The sequence below is a fragment of the Dama dama genome, chromosome 11 (genome assembly GCF_033118175.1).
Source record: "Dama dama isolate Ldn47 chromosome 11, ASM3311817v1, whole genome shotgun sequence".
NCBI lineage: Eukaryota > Metazoa > Chordata > Mammalia > Artiodactyla > Cervidae > Dama > Dama dama.
This window is the reverse complement of record NC_083691.1, coordinates 72,305,692-72,329,438: the sequence shown is the minus strand read 5'-3', so window position 1 is coordinate 72,329,438 and position 23,747 is coordinate 72,305,692.

Below are 23,747 nucleotides of genomic sequence, written 5' to 3'. Positions count from 1 at the left end.
GTAAACTCATTTTAGTGGTGTGGACTAGACAAATAAAAATAAAGATTATCTTGATTTAGCTTAAGCTGGAAAAGAAATCTTGCAGGTTTATGACTTCATAAATTGTTCTGAATGTTTAACATCCCATGAAGAAGACGCAAACAATGAAGATACTTCATTTGTGAATACAAAATCAGTATACTCAGGCAAAAGCCTTGTAATTCAGATTTAGCACCATTATCCATGTTGCATGACTGAAGGGCCTTCTTTGATTATTCTCAAAGTATTCCCATGCGGACATTACAGACCAGTTAACTTTGTGTTTTAAACACCTACAAGTCTGTCTGACTTAATGGCATTGTAGTTAACTGACACTTTTGTATACTAAGTTATTTGTTTTATGCTTTGACTTTCTGTGGATTACAGATAAATTGCACACATATTGAAAATACACGATTCTTACATAGAGTGGTAACAACTAACTGAATCCACCAAATACTTTCATTTCTCATTGGAAACAGGAGGAAATTAACATTAGATGTTTTAGAAAAAAAGAAAAAAATTACTTATTTATTAACTATAAGATTGACATAAAACAGAATTACAAAATAATTAAGTTTTACATTGATTTCTCAGTCAGTAATAAGTATGCTGTGGCAAGGTTCTCTTGAAATCCAGAAATAAGTCAATCCTGTCTTTCAACTGATCTGGAAATTTCTCAGTGAATGCAGCATCATGACAGGTCCCACATAGTTAAACCTATGTCAACTCTCTATCTGAGTATCCTATTCAAATAGAATTTCTGGAATAGATAATAAATAAAGTAGAAGTTTGAGACATACTTGTCAATGGTTCATTTAAAAAATTCTTTGTTGACTATTGTGCTAAGTTATTTTGGAATTTGGTTCTTATTTCCAGTAAATTCAGTTTACCATAAGAGTAAGAGCTAGATACATACAAAAAGTCCAGATTAAGAAATAATATTATAAGTTTAAGGGCAAATAATTGTTCTAAATGTATTCAGCCTAAGAAGAGAAGGATGGTGTCACTATGACATGAAAAATGGACCATGAAGGACTATGGAATTTGACTAGTTGAATTTTTAAGAAGACAACTTATGAGATAGAATTAGCATAAAACAAAGAGTCAGAAAATAACACTAGAGGTTCAACAAATTAGAACTGTTGGGGGATTGTGTAATTTCCTTGGTTCTGTCTCATCACAACAAAAATTTGAAGTGATGGACCAACATTAAAGCTCTCAGATAGACCGTGTCACAGCTCTCAGACAGATCAGTGTTACAGCTAAGTTTTATTTAGAAAATAAAGGAAAATACATCCTCGAGACATGAGGGCATGCCAACACAAAAGATGCAAAGAGAAGAGAGAGAGAGCAATAGAGAGAGCGAGAGACCCCTGGCCCTTTGGCTCCTCTTTTTACATTTTTTTTCCTCTCCCCTGGACCTGCCCTATGTACACTGGGCTACCCAGGAGTGCTATTTGTTCTACCTGAGGTCCTCACTCTGGTCCTTGGACCTTCCTTTATTCTATTTTTGCGGGCTTTTCCCTTCCTTGTCTTTTAGCCACTGCCATTCTGGACTCCTTTTTCCTGTTCTATCTAACATTCTCCCTTAAAGAGATGGGAGGCCCAATTCTTTGGGAATAGGGGCATCGAGGTCTTTCTGGCTACTTTCTGCTGAACTGGGACAGCAAGGGGCATCAGGCCTCCCCCTCTTACTAGTCTCAGGCCTCAGAGTCCTTATAGCCATGTCCATCTAAGGGTGAGTGATATTTTCCATGGTCTGCTGTAGTTTTATATATCCTTGTTGAACTGGCACTGCATGTTGTAGCTTGTTGACCTGAGCAGAGACAAAACAGGTTAGACAATTGATAATACATGGAGCAATCATAAGCAGCATCAATATGACATAACAAAGACTAGTAGGGGCATTAGCCAACTCCAAATTCCCATTGCCAGAATGGCTCAAGTCCCTCCTTGTTCAGGGATCAGAAGATCTATCTCCTGTCTGTTTTGGAGTACAACCCCTGCCAAGCCGTGTTGGGTTTTTAGAGGTGTCCTGAGATATCTTATCCCCAGAAACTAGATTTTGGGGGTGTTCATTAGAACGGCACTCATTTGTAGTTCTGAATGTATATCTGAGGACTCCCAGGGACTCATAGGTGTATTGAGTGTCCTCTTCTGTTTTATTCCACGGCTTGACTCATGAGTAGTGAATGAGCCATGTCCTGGTACCTTGACAGCTATGGGGGTAGAAAGTATTACAGGGTAGGGGCTCTTCCATGTGGGCTGGAGTTGAGCCTTTGGGGACCCATCTTTCCAGACTTTAATTAGGACTTGAGCCCCTGGATCATATAGTGGTGGCTCTTTAGAATCTTTTGGGTCCTGGTTCACACCTTACAAGTGTATATCCTGTTGGAATTGCCCAGTGGCCATGGTATAGGAATGGAGGGTCTGAGCTCTGGATCTAGGAAGAGGTCACTGACATTAAAAAAAAAAAAAAAAAGTCTCCATATAGCATCTCATAAGGACTAAGACCAACCTTAAGGGCAATATGGGTGAGGAGGAGAGGTAAAGCCTCTCCTATTGGTAAAGCCTCCTTCCAGCCCAGGAAGGTCTCCTGGGTTACCTTTTTTATTGCTGATTTTAAGAATTGGTTGGCTCTTTCTACTTTTTCTGAAGACTGAGGCCTCCAGGTACAATGGAGATAATAAATAATGTCCAATGCTTTAGAGACCCCTTGAGTGACCTTGGCATCTGATCCCATCACTTCATGGGAAATAAATGGGGAGACAGTGGAAACAGTGTCAGACTTTATTTTTTTGGGCTCCAAAATCACTGCAGATGGTGATTGAAGCCATGAAATTAAAAGACGCTTACTCCTTGGAAGGAAAGTTATGACCAACCTAGTTAGCATATTAAAAAGCAGAGACATTACTTTGCCAACAAAGGTCCATCTGGTCAAGGCTATGGTTTTTCCAATGGTCATGTATGGATGTGAGAGTTGGACTGTGAGGAAAGCTGAGCACCGAAGAATTGATGCTTTTGAATTCTGGTGTTGGAGAAGACTCTTGAGAGTCCCTTGGACTGCAAGGAGATCCAACCAGTCCATCCTAAAGGAGGTCAGTCCTGGGTGTTCATTGGAAGGACTGATGCTGAAGCTGAAACCCCAATACTTTGACCACTTCATGCAAAGAGTTGACTCATTGGAAAAGACCCTGATGCAGGGAGGGATTGGGGGCAGGAGAAGAAAGGGGAAGACAGAGGATGATGAGATGGCTGGATGGTATCACTGACTCGATGGGCATGAGTTTGAGTAAACTCCGGGAGTTGGTGATGGACAAGGAGGCCTGGCATGATGTGATTCATGGGGTGCAAACAGTTGGACACGACTGAGTGACTGAACTGAACTGAAGTGAGTGACCTTAGAAGTAAATGATCTCCCATTGTCATTTTGTAATGACCTGGGCAGACCAAATCTCAGAATGATTTCATAGAGTAGTTTTTGTTTTTTTTTAACCACCTTCTCAGCCTTCTTAGTCTGGGTGGGAAAGCTTTCAATCCATCCTGTGACTGTATCTATCATGACTAATAGGTATTTATACCCTTGAGAAACTGGCATCTGGGTAAAGCCCATCTGCCAGTTCTCTTGTGAGTAGGTTCCACATCAATGGACAGGCTGGGCCAGCTGGGGTCTTCGAGCTCCTTGGGGGTTGTTTAATTGGCATGTGGCACAAGAGGAGACCACTTGCCTTATAGTCGTTTGGAGGCTTGTTCCTCTGAAGGACCTTCCCAATAATCTTTGAAGGGCCTTTTCCCCTAAATGAATGGTGGAATGTAAGGAGTTAACCAACTTTCCTTGGAGATTCCCAGGCAGAAAAAGGAGTCCCTCCTTTTGCAACCACCCTATATGATCTTCTTGAAAGCCCTCACTCTTAGCTTTAAGAGTCTCACCTTCAGTAATGAAGGAGTTTCTGGCAAATTAGTCTGCGGAAGTAGGGTGGCAACCCCTATTAGGTCATGGTTCTGTAACGCTGCTCTCTTAGCTGCCTGATCAACTGCTTGGTTCCCTCGTGCCACTTCCATGCTCCGTTTTTGGTGTCCTTTACAGTGGGAGACTGAAACCTCAGCCGGCAGATGGACTGCCTCCAAGAGCCTAAGGACTTGATCACCATATTTGATTGGGGACCCTCTGGTGGTCAAGTGGCCTCTTTCTTTCCAAATAGCAGCAAGTGCATGTAGCACCAGAAAGGCATACTTGGAGTCAGTGTAAATAGCTACTCTTTTTCCTTTCCCAGGTCTAAAGCTCAAGTCAGGGCTATGAGCTCAGCTAATTGGGCTGAAATACCTGGTGGCAAAGGTTTAACCACTACAGTCTCAAAATTGAGCATATCCGGCTCTTCTTTTTCCATCCAAGACAAAGCTACTTCCATCAGTGTACCAGATTTCCTCAGGATTGGTCAGAAGATCTTCTGACAATCCTTCTCAGGGTTTTGTCCAATGGTCCAAGGTTTCTAGGCATGAGTGAAAGGGGAGAGAGCCCTCGTGGGTAGGCAGGAGGGTGGCTAGGTTAAGAACCTCACAAGAGGATATAGTGAGGCCTGGATTTTCCATCAGCATTACTTGATATCTGAGGATTCTTTGATCAGACATTCATAAATGGCCTCTATCATTTAGGAGTTGTTTTACTTGGTGGCTGGTAAAAATAGTTAGTTTGCCCCCAAAAGAGAGTTTTAAAGCATCTTCTATCATGATTGCAATAGCTTCAAGATTTCAAAGGCAGGGGGGCCAGCCTCAGGTGGTTGGATCAAGCCTCTTGGATAAGTAAGCTACAGGCTGGGGCTCAGATCCCAACCTTTGAGTTAACACTTCCAAGGCTACTCCCTCTCTTTCATGGACATAAAGTTGGAATGCTTTTTCTGGCAACCTCAAGGCAGGAGCCTGAGTTAAGGCCTGTTTTAGTGTAGCCTCTGTCTTCTTTTGACGAGTTCCCCACATCAGGGGGATTGAATCATCTCGTCCCTTTAAACTTTCATATAAGGACTGGGCAATTAGACCATAGTTGGGTATCCAGATTCTACAGTACCCAGTTAGCCCCAGGAAAGCTCGCAATTGTTTTCGAGTCGTGGGGGAGGGCAGCTGGAGGACTCCTTGTACCCGATCAGAGGACAGCCTCCTGGACCCATGTGTAATCTAAACTCCCAGCTAAGTGACCTTTGTCTCGACCATTTGTGCCTTAGCATGGGACTTTATGTCCCCTCTTTGCCAAAAAGTTTAGAACCTGAGTTGCATGTTGTTGGGCATTTTTCTCATCTGGAGAGCAGATTAGTAGGTCATCTATGTATAGTAATATTTTCCCATTAGGTCCCAGGTCCAGATCTAGGAGATCCTGGCTAAGAGCCTGTTCAAACAGGTGGGGGCTATCTCTGAACCCCAGGTAATAGTGTCCAAGTCATCTGTTGGTGTTTTTCTCCTGGAGCCTCCCACTCAAAGGCAAAAAGACATTGGGATTCTTTAGCCAGTGGTATGCAAAAAAATGCATCTTTGAGATCCAAGACTGTAAACCACTTGGCACTGGGTGGGATTTCTGCCAAGACTACATAGGGGTTGGGTATTGTGGGGTGGAGGGGGACTGCAGCTTCTTTATGATCTGGAGATCTTGAACCATTCTCCAGGTTCCATCCTTTTTCTTTACTGAGAGGATTGGGGTGTTACACGGCGAATTGGTAGGGACCAATAGCCCACAAGCAAGGAATTTATTTATTAGAGGCTGAAGTCCCTTCCGAGCCTCTCTTCTGAGGGGATATTTTTTCTGGTTAGGAAACCAAGTGGGATCTTGGAGGACAATGAGGACCAGTTCAGCTTGGTGGGCTCATCCAATAGTCCCCTGGTCCTACACCTGGGGGTTAATTTTGTCCTCCCATAGTTTTTGGTCCCTCTCTATTGGACATGGTGTAACGGGTTCTTCAGTAGTAACCAGAAGCTGTACGGCTCTAGGGGCTGAAAAGCTCTTCCCATCACAAGAGTAGTCCCCAGTCTAGTGAGTATATCTCTTCCCAATAAGGGAGTAGGACACTCAGGGACCACTGGAAACTGGTGGAAAAATATTTGTCCATCCCAGCAACAAAGAAGTGCCTAGATGAATCTTTTAGCAGTTGTTTTTCCTGTAGCACCCAAAGTGGTACAGGTCTGGGAGGAGAAGGCTCTGGAGTAGGAGGTCAGGACACAGTAGGTAGCCCCTGTGTCAACCAAGAAATTCTTGGACCTACCTGCCACATCCAGTTGCACCCTTGGCTCCAGCCCCGTGATGGTTATCTGTGACAGGCGGGCTGGCTGGAGCAGGCCACTTCAGTCCTGTTGAACCATCCTGAGGTAAGACTTGGCACTTGACCTTGAGGCTCTTGGGTCCCGAGGGCAGAGTGCTGCCCAGTGTCCCAGTTGATGGCATTTGTAGCAGGCCATTTTAGGAGACTTGTCATGGTTTGGAGACTCTTTGGCCCAGTGTCCCGCCTGTCTACAGATTAGGCATTTGCCTCATGCCTTGTCCTTCCAGGACTTGGGGTTCACCATAGGGCTTCCCTGGAGGGCGGCCAGCATCTGGGCATGCCTTGTCTCTTTTCTTCCCTCCCTCTCCTGGGCCTTGGCCTCCCTCTCCTGTGTTCTGTTATAGAAGGTATTGGTGGCTGTCTGGACCATCTCATCTAAAGAGGCAGCAGGGTCCTGCTGCTGTAGCTGTTGTAGCTTTATCCTGATGTCTGATGCACATTGGGGCAGGAATTTGTTCTTTAAAATCACCTGTCCCTTGTAAAAGTCTAAGTCCAGATTGGTTAACTTTTGGAGGGCCTCTTTTAGCCTTTCCAGAAAGGCAATGGTGTTCTCATTGGGTTCCTGAGTTATTGCTGAGACTGCGCACAGTCCCACAAGTAATAGGCTTCCTTCTATTTCCATGGGTGGACTTGCTTAGGGGTGAGTCTTTCTGAAGCTTATCCTACCCAGTACTGCTGCAACCTGAGAGCCAGGCGTCCCCAGGTCAGGGTGCAGATCCCCAGGCCAGCTGAGGCGTGACAGCCTCCTGGAGATTGAATCCCCAGGCAGGTGGAGGCATGTCAGCCTCCCGAGAATTTGGTCCCTGGGCAGATCAAGGTGTGATGACCTCCTGGGACCCCCAGATTGGAGATGGGCATCCACAAGGTCTCAAGCATGACCAGTGCTGGGTAGGATTAAGGGGTTGTAATTTTAACTCATTGCCAGTTTGTTCACTGCAGATGGGAATAGATATCATGATGTAAAGCAATCCAAGCCTATGCCCTGAGACTGGGAACCTGGTGAAACAGTCATAAGCCTTATCCTCCCATCCAAGTACTAACCAGGCCCGACCCTGCTTAGCTTCCGAGATCAGACGAGATCGGGCGTGTTCAGGGTGGTATGGCCGTACGTGTAAATCTATGGCTGATTCATATCAATGTATGACAAAACCCACTGAAAAAAAAAATAAAGAAAAAAAAATACAAGTAGCAATAAAAAAAAATTAAAAGAAAAAACAAACAAACAAACAAAATAAATAAATAAATAAGCCTTATCCTCTTACTGCTTTAACAGATTGTAAGTCACTGATTTCCCACCCTAGTCCTGCGTAAGAGCAGGTTAGGGTGTCTGCAATGGTAAACATTTCATTGTCATAGACCCACTTTAGGTAATAACAGAAGTAATGACAAAGAAGTGAGTTATCTGGCCCTGTTAGGGGCATTAAAGTATTTTAATAATAGGCTGGGTGGAGAAATGTTGCCTACAAGGGGGCAGGGTCCTGGTTGTAGGAGTTAGTAATTGGCTTAAGAACAACTATTTTCTGGTTGCCCCTCCAGAAGATTGTAGAGGCAACATTGTGGGCCCAGATGGGGCTCAGGAAAAGAGCATGAAACAGGAGGGAAGGAGGCAGGGCACAACTTTTGAAAGAATGACATAGCACAAGGGCATAATATAAACCGATCAAAATCAACTGGATCCAAGATGGCAAGTCAAATTCAAATAAACCTTAATCCCCAATCTGTAAGCTAAATGACACACCCAGAGGTGGCAGGACAGTTCCTAGGCACTGTCAAAAGATGGAGGGGTGGATGGCTCCCAAATCCTGGGGGTGATCCTCCCACTCATTAGCATATGAATTCACCCCCGCTCACAAAACCTAGCCAGACCAAATTCCTTGGCAGAAGCACTCGCCCTCTGCAACGGCCCACACCCTGCAGAGTGTGCTTCTCTGAATCCTAACAAATCCACCTCTTACCTATCATTCTGTCTCTAACTGAATTTTTGCAATGAGACATCAGAGCCCGAGCTTCATTAGGTCCTGAAGCCAGGCATCATGGGTTTTGGCTGGGCTCAAGTCCCGGGAGAGAGGAGGTGAAGGACAGGAGGAAAAAGCAGTGGGAGATACATGCCAAGGAACCGCCTTCATAGCCTGCCGGAAAGTCTGCTAAATACCTGACCTGTGGTCACAGTTTTCATTGGCCTGATCCTTGGCACAAAGAAGATTAAGGACAGAAGAACCCCCACCAGCTTGGGTAACAGCTACTGGGGCTCAGCAGATAGTGCCTTTGGGACATGCTGAGTAGTAGCCTCTCCAGAGTCCCTCAATTGCACCCACTGCCACTCGCCTGTTTGCAGGGGGTTCGAGGAAACAAGAAATGAGAGATTGTAAAGGAATTAAGATTTTGTTAGGCATATGTCCCTCCAGACATAGGAGTGAGGACCTCCTACATTAACTGAAGGTCTTCTGGAATCTGAGACTGAGCCGCGTGAGCTTTCTGCTGAGTTCGTTTTTCGCTGTCCCAGTTTGGAGCCTGCTGGGTTTCTTGTCACTTCCCCTGCGCTGGGTTTTCTTTGCATTCAGCTCCCACCGCAGGAGCTTTCACCAAACTGGGATCCTGCTGTGCTTGGCCTCCTCCTTGAGGGGGTCGTGCCAAGGTTGTTTCAGCCAGGTTAAATCAGAGTCACGGCACCATAGATGTCGGGAGAGTGTGTAATTTCCTCAGTTCTATCTCATCACAACAAACATTTGAAGCGATGGACCAGCGTTGAAAGCCCTCGAACAGACTGTGTTACAGCTCTTGGACATATCAGTGTTTCAGTTCCATTGAACAGCTCAGGTTTATTTAGAAAATAAAGGAAAATACATCCTCAAGGTGTGAGGGCATGCTGACCCAAAAGACAAGGAGAGAAGAGAGAGAGAGCCCGCGAGAAAGAGAGCGAGAGATCCCCCAGCCCTTTGGCTCCTCTTTTTTATATTTTTTTTTTTTCCTCCCCCTGGGCCTGAACTAGGTAAATTGGGCTAGCCAAGAGTGCTGTTTGTTCTACCTGAGGTCCTCACTCAGGTCCTCGGACTTTCCTTTGTTCTACTTTTGCAGGCTTTTCCCTTCCTTGTGTTTTAGCCACCACCATTCCAGACTCCTTTTTCCTATTCTATCTACAAAACAGAACCATACCCAGAGAGCTGAGAGTAAATAGAATTGGTTGAAATAGATATTAGTTTTTAAAATAAAAATATATTCAAATAAACCATGAATTAGTAAATAGAAAAACTGTAAAACTGGTGAATAAATTGAAGAACTGGTTGTTTATGAAGAACAATATTGTAGATAAACCTTGTACAAAGATAATTGAAAAAAAGGAGATGAATTTTTAAAAATACTAGAATGAGGAAATGGATATAAATCAAACACAAAAGGACTTCTATGAAAATAAGATACCATCTGCTCAACCAGAAACAAATCAGATTATAAAACTATAATAATGGAGACAAATTAGCACAAGAATAAACTTATGGACTAGTAAAATTGGGGAAGATATCCATAAAGAAGTCTAGATACCAATATAAATTTAATACGTTATAAAGATGGCAATTCAAATCAATTAGAAAAATTATTCAATAATTCATGTCAAGCAACTGACTGATAAGTTAGGAGAAAGCTAGTTAGATATTTTTTCTCACAGCATACACTGTGTAGGGACATAAGTAAAATCTTAAGAAAAATTTTAAATTGTTAAAAAAAATTATAGGTAAGTATATATTCTTGATGGGAGAAGGCAATGACACCCCACTCCAGTACTCTTGCCTGGAAAATCCCAGGGATGGGGAAGCCTGGTGGGCTGCCGTCTATGGGGTCGCCCAGAGTTGGACACGACTGAAGTGACTTAGCAGCAGCAGCAGCAGCAGCAGCATACATTCTTGGTATGGCAAAAAGGCATTCTGAAAATGACTCAATTTCTACACTCAACCACTTTATTTTAAACTTTAAAAATTATTAATTTTAATAATAAAAAAATAAAACTTTAATTTTATTAAAACAAGTAAGGGGACAAAAAGTCAATAAAAACTATTTAGAAAAAGCAGAACAAAAACTGCTTTGTATAAATGGTTAAAGAAATAAAATCCATTCATAGCCTCTACTTTTTAGTGGCTAAAAATCTAAACTATGTGGCATTGACAACAGTATACTTATACACATACATACACACACAGTTGTATTTGAATGTGTTTTTAGATAAGTGTGTGTGTATATGTGAGTGCATGGATACAAGCATGCACATATAATTTATCAGTTCAGTTCAGTTCAGTCGCTCAGTCGTGTCTGACTCTTTGCGACCCCATGAATTGCAGCATGCCAGGCATCCCTGTCCATCACCAACTCCCAGAGTTTACTCAAACTCATGCCCATTGAGTCGGTGATGCCATCCAGCCATCTCATCCTCTGTCTTCCCCTTCTCCTCCTGCTCCCAATCCCTCCCAGCATCAGGGTCTTTTCCAATGAGTCAACTCTTCACATGAGGTGGCCAAAGTACTGGAGTTTCAGCTTCAGCATCAGTCCTTCCAGTGAACACCCAGGACTGACCTCCTTTAGGATGGACTGGTTGGATCTCCTTGCAGTCCAAGGGACTCTCAAGAGTCTTCTTCAACACCACAGTTGAAAAGCATCAATTTTTCGGTGCTCAGCTTTCCTCACAGTCCAACTCTCACATCCATACATGACCACTGGAAAAACCATAGCCTTGACCAGACGGACCTTTGTTGGCAAAGTAATGTCTCTGCTTTTCAATATGCTGTCTAGGTTGGTCATAACTTTCCTTCCAAGGAGTAAGCGTATTTTAATTTCATGGCTTCAATCACCATCTGCAGTGATTTTGGAGCACAAAAAATAAAGTCAGCCACTGTTTGCACTGTTTTCCCATCTACTTCCCATGAAGTGATGGGACCAGATACCATAATCTTAGATTTCTGAATGTTAAGCTTTAAGCCATCTTTTTCACTCTCCTCTTTCACTTCCATCAAGAGGCTTTTTAGTTCCTCTTCACTTTCTGCCATAAGGGTGGTGTCATCTGTATATCTGAGGTTATTGATATTTCTCCCAGCAATCTTGATTCCAGCTTGTGCTTCTTCCAGCCCAGTGTTTCTCATGATGTACTCTGCTTATAAGTTAAATAAGCAGGGTTACAATATACAGCCTTGATGTACTCCTTTTCCTATTTGGAACCAGTCTGTTGTTCCATGTCCAGTTCTAACTGTTGCTTCCTGACCTGCATACAGGTTTCTCAAGAGGCAGGTCAAGTGGTCCCATCTCTTTCAGAATTTTCCACAGTTTCTTGTGATCCACACAGTTGAAGGCTTTGGTGTAGTCAATAAAGCAGAAATCGATGTTTCTCTGGAACTCTCTTGCTTTTTTGATGATACAGCAGATGTTGGCAATTTGATCTCTGGTTCCTCTGCCTTTTCTAAAACCAGCTTGAACATCTGGAAGTTCTCAGTTCACGTATTGCTGAAGCCTGGCTTGGAGAATTTTGAGAATTACTTTACTAGTGTGTGAGATGAGTGAAATTGTGTGGTAGTTTGAGCATTTTTTTGGGGATTGCCTTTCTTAAGGATTGGAATGAAAACTGACTTTTTCCAGTCCTGTGTCCACTGCTGAGTTTTCCAAATTTGCTGGCATATTGAGTGCAGCACTTTCACAGCATCATCTTTCAGGATTTGAAATAGCTCAACTGGAATTCCATCACCTCCACTAGCTTTGTTCGTAGTGATGCTTTCTAAGGCCCACTTGACTTCACATTCCAGGATGTCTGGCTCTAGGTGAGTGATCACACCATTGTGATTATCTGGCTTGTGAAGATCTTTTTTGTACAGTTCTTCTGTGTATTCTTGCCACCTCTTCTTAATATCTTCTGCTTCTGTTAGGTCCATACCATTTCTGTCCTTTATTGAACCCATCTTTGCCTGAAATGTTCCCTTGATATCTCTAATTTTCTTGAAGAGATCTCTAGTCTTTCCCATTCTATTGTTTTCCACACGCACACAAATAATATCTCTAAGAGTTTTTATTTACAGCCAAAAAAAAAAATTTTTTTTTGAGGGATGTTTGAAAGGATACCAGTTGAATCTCAAATTCCCTAGGAAGTTTGAGCAATAAAAGGTCTGGATTCAAGTACTATGTGGTACAAATCATACTTAGGAGTCTTCTTCACTGTCACGGTTACCAACCCTCTCAGATCAAACAGAACTCAGTTGGGCCCTTTCATTGCAGGTGCTGCTTGTGAAAATTAAATGAGACCAGGTCTGCGAGAGCAGAGGAGAAACATCACTGTTGATCAAGGAATAAACAAAGAAGGGCTCACTCTCTAAAGACTCCTCCTTCTTGAGGGAAGGGAGGCCAGAAACTTTTAAGAGGTAAGAGATAGGTGCAGCCATCAGAATTCCGGAGAAGGGGCGGCAATTTCTAGAATAGTTGAAGTGTGCACTTTGGGCTTCTCTGCCAGGGCACTAATTAGGGAGAGGTCTTAGTGTGGTAATAAGGCAAAGGCAAACCTTCCTACACTTTTGGTCTCATCTGCATAGGCGCTACCTTCCTGGTCAGGCTGGAACCTAGCTGGTGACTATTGCTTCCTTGGCCTATTGGGTTCTGGGTGGTTCTGCAGTTTTGCATATGTGGCATCTGCCTTAATTTCTGTTATGCAAGCACAGCGGTGGGCATAGTCTAATGGACTGTGGTGCAGAAAAAAAGAAGGTAGGTTAGTCTGTGTAAAAGAGTGGATCTCTTCCCGCTGACTGCCTTACTGTCTCTGGAAATGTTCTCACTGCCTCTGCTGTAAAGGCTTCACCTCTGTCCTTGCTTCTTTGCATCACTTCAGATGAGCCAAACCTGCATTTTGGACCCTTGACCTGGCTGCAAGATAAGTGGAACAGCTACTTGATTCTAACTTCTGTAATGAGAGGCACCCACGACAGTGACTCCTCTGTCAAAAAGAAGAGGAACCGTGGATTTGCAGGCTTGCATGTGAGAATGCTGTGAGTGTGTTTATGTCTCTTTGCTTAGGTAGCATTTGATATTCTTTTGCTAAGTGTAAATCATGTTGTCAATAACTTTGGGCTTAAAGTATCTTACACAGTGGTTAGCGAAGTATTTTGGTGTATGCGCCAATACATAATTGTGTTGCATGCAAAAGATTTTCCCCTCACTCAAGAATATGTAGTTTGGGAGATAAAGCTAGCTTATGTGAAAAATATCTAAGGAATACTGTAAGACAGCCTATATTGTTTTGCAGTTATTGATTCGATTGACAATTGCTGGTGGAAATAGAGTGATTTAAGTGATTCGAAGAACTGAGAAGGCTTCATAGAAGAAGTACTATCTTGAAGTGGATTTTGAAAGATGGATAATATTTATTACATATTGTCTACAAGTCTGTGTGGACAAATATGCTTGCACAAGTAATTATGAGTATATGTTCATCCAAGTCAGGATGCACTTGATTAGTCAGTTGGTTAGTAAACTGTGTTTGGCTCATTTCATGGGTAGATTCAATTTTTCTCAAATAATCCACTGATTTTTGACCTAAAATAACTCGTCACTTATAAATAAACTTTTAATGAGGCAGGTGTACATAAAGAGTAGTGTACAAGTTATGTGTATACATCTTGATAAATATTTATGAAGTAAACAGACCAGCACACAGATTAGGTAACACAATTTTCAGTTTCCTAAAAACCCCAGTTGTGTCTTCTAAACACTGCCTTCACAAAGCTAAGAGTATCTTGATATCTCTTGCTATTAATGTGTTAAAATGCTAATGAATCACACTTGAGTCTGCTCCCCACCCCAGGCATAGTAAAGCCAATCTACTGACACCTGGTTGCCATGAAGGACCCCCGCAGTGTTTATTGCAGGGGGCCAAGCAGGGAGTTCCAGGCAGCAGCTGCTCAAAACAACTGAATTCCCCTATAGCTTTCAGCCAAGCAATTTTAAAAGAACAATGAGGGAGGGGAGTTGTAGGATGTGTGATCAATTGGTGGCACAGTTGTCTGATTGGTTGACGGTAAAGTAACAGGGCAGAGTCACAGGGATTAACACGGTCAAACCTCAGGCTCCAGTAGGTTTCCTCATGGTGGTCAAGTAGTTACCTGCTTCCATTTGGTGGGGGTTTTAGCATCTGTAAAACATTTCAGGAAATGTGCTTCAGATACTGTTATCTAGATACTTCAGGGAGAAACTAAAGCAGAGGGCATGGAGTGGGGGAGGGGTGTATCCCAGGATGACTCCATAGGGTTCTGCTAATTTGCAAAACCACCTTTGCATATACTTTTGAACACTGGTATATCCTTAACTTTTTTTTGGTGAAATTAGCTGTCCAAATCTTTTGGCCATATTTTAATTTGGTGGTCTATTGTCATTGCTTTATCATTCTTTCTATATCCTGAATGAGTTCACCTTCTATTATTTGTGTTAGAAATATTTTCTACTTTTTAGTTACCTTTTCACTCTCTTGTGTTTTTTGATTAATGAAGGTTCAGTTGTAATGAGGTCCAGTTTATCAGCTTTTCCTTTATGTATGGCTGGTGCTTTTGTGTGTACGTGTGTTCTAATTAAAACATATGGATATCCTATTGACCAATCATTGATGATTGATAAAAACAATCTCACCAATGTACTATAATGGAATTTTTTCACACAAAAAAAAGTGACTGAATTTTTGTGGGTCTCATTTTAGTCTTTCTATTCTGTTCAGGTGGTCAATTTTGTGGACAAAACTTAATCAGTTGGCCTAAGAAAGAAATGGAAGATTTTGAGTCAGATTTGAGGACTATAACCCAGGAAGAGTATCTCAGAAAGCTCTGAGAACTGTTCCACTCTTAGAAGTCAAGGCACAGTTATATAGTTTTTTGAAACAGATGACTGTACATTAAACAGTGTATTATTGACAGCTTACACAATCCAGATCTAAGTGTCATCATGGCCAATTATAAGATCAAGAGAGAATTATCTTTTAAGGAATTCATGTTGATGCTAAGAGAATGTTGTTCCTTATGTTGCTCTTTATGGTTGAACATATTTTTACCGATGGGGGAGGTTTGGTGGATGTCTAATACAGATACACACAAAGCACAGTATGGGGGAGAGAGGAGGCCAAAGGGCATAGAAAAGTTTTTATGTTTAAATTTTTCGGTCTTGCCGTAAAATATACCATTTCACAGTTTGCATGTTCTTGCTGGTATAGAAACCTGCTAGCCTCTTTAGATGGCAGAGTATGATAAAGAATCAACTTCCATGCAATACTCAAGTCCAGGGTGCTCCCAGGGAGCATAATGTAAAGATAACTCCAAATTGTGGTTGTAAAATCATTATTTACCTTTTCTCCTCTAATCTGTTCAGCTCAGTCAGTCAGTTCAGTCGCTCAGTCATGTATGACTCTGTGACCCTATGGACTGCAGCACTCCAGGCCTCCCTGTCCATCACCAACTCCTGGAGTTTACTCAAACTCATGTCCATTGAGTTGGTGATGCCATCCAACCATCTCATCCTCTGTCATCCCCTTCTCCTCCTGCCTTCAATCTTTCCCAGCATCAGGGTCTTTTAAAATGAGTCACTTCTTTGCATCAGATGGCCAAAGTAATGGAGTTTCAGCTTCAGGATCAGACCTTCCAATGAATATTCAGGAATGATTTCCTTTAGGAAATCTAATCTGTTACTAAATACCTATTAAGTCCATACTATTTTCTTCATTCTTATTGCCATCACTGATTTGTCCAGGTTAGTTCATGCCTAGTTTCTTACAAAGTGTGGCTCAGTTTCTGAATATGAGAAGCAGGGCCATTGCCTCCACCACTATTTTATCTCTTTCCTTTCTTGCATTTATCTTACAGCAAAGTCCATAGTAGTTGCCCAGACCTTAAGGTTTCATTCCACTTATCTGTGTCTTTACCTTTTGTTGCCTCTGTGAGGAATTTTCCACTCACCTTCTGACAAGCTCTTACTCATTCTTAAAGCTCCAGCTCAAATTATAAATTCTATATGAAGCTATTTCTCATTTGTTCCTGACAGAAGTTAATCATTCACTTCTGTTTACTGGGTGCAGACTGATATTATTTCTACTGTATCATATCCATCTTCATATCCCAAATACCTGGCAGAGATTAGATGCTTAATAAATATTGGTTGAATTGAATCAAATTGATGCATTTTGATTTTCCCCTTACATTACTCATGCCCTTCCACACACACAAACACACAAAAGCCAAATGGAGTTAAATATTAAATACTAAAGCTTAGACACAGTACAAGATAAAACTGAATATTAAACTTCAGTGTTTAGAAAGTGTAGGAAAAAACTCACGTAAAGAGAATGTCTATTTTTAAAATATTTACTATAAAAAATTTTAGTAAACCTTTTTAAAGGGAGCATGCTGAATTTTTACATACCTATCAAGATCCTATATTGGCTTTGTCTAGCTCTTCTTTACATTTTTTTTCCATTTCTGAGGAGTCTAAAAGCAAGTCAATGGTGGCAGTCATTTCACTTGTACCTCTATCAGTATGTATTGTTTTAAATGTAAGTATTTTCTTGCAAAACCAAACTATCATTATCACATCTGACAAAATAAGCAGTTGTTTTTAAATGTCACTTAATATTCAGTCTATAATCAAATTTCCATGGTTATCTCAAAAATGTTTTATTATAGTTGTTCTACTCATTTCTTCTGTGCCATGTCTCTTGAATTTTTTGATTGATTGTCTCTGCAGCCCTCCCTCTTCTCCCTTTCTTCCCCTCATGTTACTGAAGTTGTGCAAAAGCAGGTTAGTGGTCATAAAGAATATTCCACATTCTGAGTTTGTTTACTTTTTTTTTTTCAGTGTCATTTAGCTAACTTTTATTTATCTCTTATAAATGAAGTTAGCTGTGAATCTGGATGAGATTTAGGTTCAGGGTTTTTGTTTCTTTTGCAATAGCACTTTATAGGTAAATCTGTGTGTCACGTTACATCATATTTCAGGACCACAATGACTGCTTGTTTCATCTTCAGTGATGCTAAGACTCATCAGTGGATACAAGTCTTGGCAGTCCAACCCAATTATTATGAAACATCTCATAACTTTTAATATACTGTTTTCTTTAACTTATAATCATTGCCCAAATCCATTATTTATTTCATTAGGAGTTGTGAAAAAAAAAAAAAAGATTGCCTATTCTTTCAATGCTTCTACATTTCTAGCTGGAATTCTTCAGTGAAGAACTTTTTTCCATCAACTAGAGATACCTGATTATCTTGAAATATATTGAACACAGGAAAGGCAGGCTAATGTCCTTTTTAAAGGGCCAGTTTTCAGAGTTATTGCCTTAGTTATATCCAATGAAGTTCAGAGGCGTTTTGTTGAATTCATAGGACTTCATATATTCAGTATGTTCTAATTGGCTATATTCACTCAAGTTGCTTTTCCTGGGACTTCCCTGTGATCCAGTAGTTAGGACTTCACTCCTCCAATGCGGAGGGGCAAGACTTTGATCCCTGGTCAGGGAACTAAGATCCCACATAGCAGCCAAAAAGTGAAATGAAATAAAATGGTGCAGTGTAAAGCAACATCAACAACAAACTGCTTTTCTTTTGACCAAAGGGGACCTCTGAGTTTCTCTCTCTTTTTTTTTTTTTTGCTTTTTTTGCATAACCCATTATTCCTGGGAACGTCCTTGCTTTCCGGCATAGAATGTGCTTGCTTACGCTCAGTTGCTTCAGGTGTGTCCCACTCTGTGTGACCCCATGGACTGTAGCCGGCCAGGCTCCTCTGCCCATGGGATTCTCCAAGGCAAGAATACTGGAGTGTGTTCCCATGCTCTCCTCCAGGGGATCTTCCTGACCTAGGGATTGAACGCGTGGTGTCTCCTGCCTCTTCTGCGTCGGTGGCGGATTCTTTACCACTGAGCCACCTGTGAAACCCTCCGGAACAGGAAAACTCAGCCTAATTCCAGATATTTCCAGCTCTAGGCTTGGAATCAGCTAGTCCTTCTAGGATCTCTGGGTGTCAGATTACTCATTGCTAATATGTTGTAATTTATTACAGTCATGTTCAGTGGACACAGCTAGAAAATAGTTTTAAAATGACAAAATAATCAAGAGTCCATACTCATATGTAACACAGTATTTTCACTTAATTTTTTTACTTTATCATTATATCTATTTTCTTTTATACTAAACTTTTGGCTCATAAAAGTAGTAATTTGATTTCTAATTTGGATTTTCCTATGCATAAAATAGATTTCAAAATTACACTATAACATAAACCACATAATAAAATTTAGTAGATAAATATTACTAATAATGTAAACATAGAATTCAGTTTGTCCCTCAGGAATATATAGTGCAAATTCTGTGTTTTAAAGTCACTTGAAAAAATTCTTATCTATGTTTATATTGTCATTTGATATATAGCCAGACTCTCAATCAAGCAGGAAGGAAGAATAAAGTTATTTCTGACACAAAATAACTCAGGAAATTTACTTTCCATGTTCTCTATATTAAGAAAGCTCTTGAAGATTTCCCTCAATAAAAAAATAAAATAAGAAAGTTTTAGGAACCATGAAATAGTGCATTAACTTTAAGAGCAGAGTGGAGCTGTCCCAAAGTGGCAGACAGCTGGGGTCCTAGAGAACAACCAGTACAGACTGGAAAATAATCCTTAAAGTTTTAGACAGAAAGAGAAAAAGCAGTAACAAAACATCTATCCCATGCACAGTTCAGTAGAATGCTTGAAATATTGGAATAGTTTAAAGATATAATAAAGGTACCATGTAGAAGCAAATGAGAGGAGACTTAAAGCCTATAAGGAGGGAAATGTGGTTACATTACTTTCACTGGTTCTGCAGTGAACCTCCCAAAATGATGCTAATTTGATGACTTTCAACTTATCATCCATGTGTAGACAAATCACAGAAGGTTTAGTTATTGTTATGAAGCATAATGTAAATATTAATGGCATTGACTATGTAATAATACAGGATACAGAATTTAGAAGGTGGAAGGGATGGGGGAGGTGGGCAAAGACAGAGCAAGTGCTTTAATAGCTCCCTCGTACAAAGGATGAAATCAAGAGCTTCTAACTAAGAAGCAAGAGTTTTAGTGTATTATTTGAATACACAGAGGAAACATATAATCATAAAAAGAACTGAAGCAGAAACTATTAAAATGGGTGTTCTTGGCAGCAGCATTAAGACTGAGGTGTATAGGGCTGGGGTAGGTAACTTACATTTTTTTGTAAACCATTGTATAGTAATAGATTTATTTTAAAATGTAATGGAACACTATGATTCAAAGGTATAATATTAATATTTACAATAGTAGTTTTAGATGGCAGAATTAGCACTTCAAGAAGTGTATCTCACAGTATGAGGTTGGGAATAGTCTTCAGGATGCCAACAGAAGTTTAAATTATTGAAAGAAATGACAGAATGATGGCCAATATGGAAGCCAGAAAATAGAAATATCACCCCTGAGTAATTCAGTTCAGTTCAGTAGCTCAGTCATGTCCAACTCTTTGTGACCCCATGAACTGCAGCATGCCAGGCCTCCCTGTCCATCACCAACTCCCGGAGTCTACACAAACTCATGTCCATTGAGTCAGTGATGTCACCCAACCATCTCATCCTCTGTCATCCCCTTCTCCTCCTGCCCTCAATCTTTCCCAGCATCAGGGTCTTTTCCAGTGAGTCAGCTCTTTGCATCAGGTGGCCAAAGTATTAGAGTTTCAGCTTCAACATCAGTCGCTCCAATGACTCTAAGGACTGATCTCCTTTAGGATGGACTGGTTGGATCTCCTTGCAGTTCAAGGGACTCTCAGGAGTCTTCTCCAGCACCACAATTCAAAAGCATCCATTCTTCGGTGCTCAGCTTTCTTTATAGTCCAACTCTCACATCCATGTATGACTACTGGAAAAACCATAGCCTTGACTAGATGGACCTTTGTTGGCAAAGTAATGTCTCTGCTTTTTAATATGCTGTGACGTGACTTAGCAGCAGCAGCAGTAGGTTGGTCATAAACTTTCCTTCCAAGGAGTAAGCGTCTTTTAATTTCAGGTCTGCAATCACCTTCTGCAGCGATTTTGGAGCCCCCCCCAAAATAATGTGCCTAAATAAAGAGAGAACATTATATTATTAGGAGCGGTATTCAAAGGAAGAAGAAAAATGTCTGTACCTGTGAGAACTCTGGATCAAAAGAAATGGCTTACCTGTTACAAGAAAAAAAAAATTATAAAAAGCAATACTTAGACATATCTGCAGATCAGACAAAGTTATGAAATTTAAAAAAGAGAAAGATTACAGCAGACATGCAGTCAGGCTTCCTCTTTAAGTTAGCTTGTAGAGACAGAGACATGGTGCTGTCCTAGGACTTCACGTTCCCAGTGTGTGGTCATCTCTATAGCGTTAGAGAAAAGTAGGGACCCAGGGATTTGAGATAGAAACAAACTGTTGTTCTCATATGAAAAGAGCAAAAGAAATCCTCAGATACTTAAGGATTCAGCAAGTACCCCACCAATGGAAACCATATTCTAAAGTGAACCCTTAAAAAGAAGGCAGTGAGGTGCTGACATTAAAAGGAAGCTTTTGAAAGCATATTTCCTAGTTCAAATGTTAATTCATTTCAGTTCTTGGTTGCAGGAGGCTAATCTTCCATTTCTGGAATTTCTAGCTGTTGGCCAGAAGCAAATAGAATTCCTCTGTGCAGAACAATAGCATTATACTAAGCCACACCAGATCTCTAAAACTTTCATATGAAATATTAAACATGAGATTAAACATAACGAGAATAAATCATGAAAACACTCACACAAAATAAAGATACTTAGAAAAACCTAAGAGACATGTGGGTCATGGTAAAACCATCTAACATGCATGTAAGCAGAATCTCAGAAAAAGGACAGAGAAAGAGTGGGAAGACCAGTATTTGAATAAATAACAAGTGTTTATTTTCTTTAACTTGCAAAAGACATCAAAGCTTGGAGTCAAGAAGCATTAGAAACCCAAAACAAGATAAATACAAAGAAAAGAATGCTTAGCTTGAGCCTAGTAAAACTGTAAAACTGCCAAAAGCCAAAGTAGAAGGAAAAACCTTAAGAAGACCAGGGAAAAAAGGATATAATATGTATAGAAAGAAAGAAAAAGCCCATCAGCTAGTATCTCAAAAGTAACCTTGGAAGGCAGATGATAAGATTTTGTCTACAAAGTAGCTGATAGAAAATAGTTGCTAATCTAGAGGTCTGTGCCCAGCAAATGTACCCTATAAAAATCATAGTGAAAAGACACTTTCAAGCACTCTAAAATTTTAAGAATTAACCACCAGCAATTTGCAGCAAAGAAAACATACTCCAGGCAGAAGAAAAATAATACTTGGTGAAAACTTGGAGGTACAAGAATGAATACAAAGCAATAAGGGTAAATTTGGATGATTCTAAAAGAACATTAAATATATAAAATCATCATCATCTTTTGTGGAATTTAAAATGTAGAGAGAGTTAAAATTCCACAATCCATTACTATTATTTAAATAACACTGACCCCCAGTTCCCAAGAGAGCCAGCCTCTTTCTTTATATTTGTGCCAGACATATAACCTGTCAGCACTTCCCTTCTAGGTGGCAAGTGCATTTCAGTTTTTGTCCTCTTAAAGCCTCACATCTAATGAAACAATCTCTTCTTCTGCCTTTCAGCCACGTCTTCTAGGATCAGTAGGTGCTCCAGGGGGGTAAGAGGTTTCACTGCCTTGGTAGTGCTGCTGATTCTTCATTTTATTTTTTAAAATTTGGTCCAGCTTTTCTAGGTGTTTTCTGTAGGCGATTGGTCTAAATCACATGGTCTGCCATTACCGAAAATGATATGTATGTTTTAAAACTTAATAACTACCCTTTTCTATTAGAATTTATCTTTCCAAATTCTTATGTGCTCAGTTGCTCAATCATGTTGGACTCTTTGTGACCCCATGGACTGGAGCCCACCCTAGAGTGTGAAATAAATGTAGAATATAAACGACAAGAGATATAAAACTCTGAAACAACAAGGCAACATGAGAGTAAAAAACAACAAGCAAAATAGCTGAAGTAGTTTAAAAAAAAACATATCTGATAGAATAAACAGTATGAATTGAAAAATGAAATAGCAGATAGGATTAAAAAAATTAATCAAGCTAAATATTTATAGGAAGCACACATAAAGAAGCATAATTCAGGAAGTTTAAAAAATGAAGAAGTATAAAATATACACATGCAGTTAAAAGAACAGAAGCTTTGATTTTTCTTAAGATGCATAATTAAAAATAAAGTATTAATCAATTAGTGATCTACATGAATGATTTATCTGTGATAAACATAGCTATTAAGTCATATAACTGTGTGAAATATTTCAGGAAAAATACATGAAAGACAAGAAAAAATGACTAATGTGAAATTAGTGGGCAATTTTAACATGCTTTCCTCTGTTTTTAGGACAAAAATAAAAGATAATACAAAAAAGGCTGTAGAACTGTGGTTGTACCTCAGTGTACCTGCATCAATCTGGGATCTCTAAATGTGCACATATCTGGACCCAGATACACAGATTTGATTCCAATTGGTTTAAAGTGGTTCCCAGGCACTGTTGGTTTATAAAAACTTCCCGGGATATTGCAGTGTGTAGCTGAAGTAGAAATCTGATAACATAGAGGTAGAGAATCTGAATCTTATTCTAGCAGTTAATATCACATATATATTAAATTCTGTATCTTACAGAGAATACTTCTTTAGAAGAAAAGTCGCAAATTATTTATAAAGATTGCTGACATATAAAATCGCAAAGAATCCTCAGTAAAATCCATAATGTAAAAATGTGTAGTCTAAAAAATACATATAGTCTATATTCTCAAGTAGCCATATGACAAATTTACATTTGAAATAAAAAGTACATTTTAACAACTCTGACTCAAAGAAAAAATATAAACTATTATTTAGCACAATATTTAGGAAATAGAATAGTGATAAATTATAATTATTATGTTACACTAACTTTAATTATAATATGAGCATATATCATAGCCATATGCTACTATATTTCTTAGAGAAAAATCAATATTGCTGAATTATTTCATTGCTAAATGAGATAGGGAGTGGAGAGAAAGAACTAAAGCAACTGGCTTGTGACTTATGCACTCCTTTTAGTGCAGGAACATTCCCAGAGGGTGGGGAAAAAAAGTAGATGATCTGGTTAATCTCCGTGTCAACTAGACTTCTGGATAAATGGACTAAACTTGCTAAGAAGAAGATCTTATCTATAGATTTCCCTTAGGAGAATATCACTGACTCAAGGATTAGAGTAAATAAAATCAAAATCTATAGAAATACGAGCCATGGCTCACTGGAAAATGACATATAAGCTACACAACTCTTGGGGTATAAAATAGAGATTTTACCTAATTT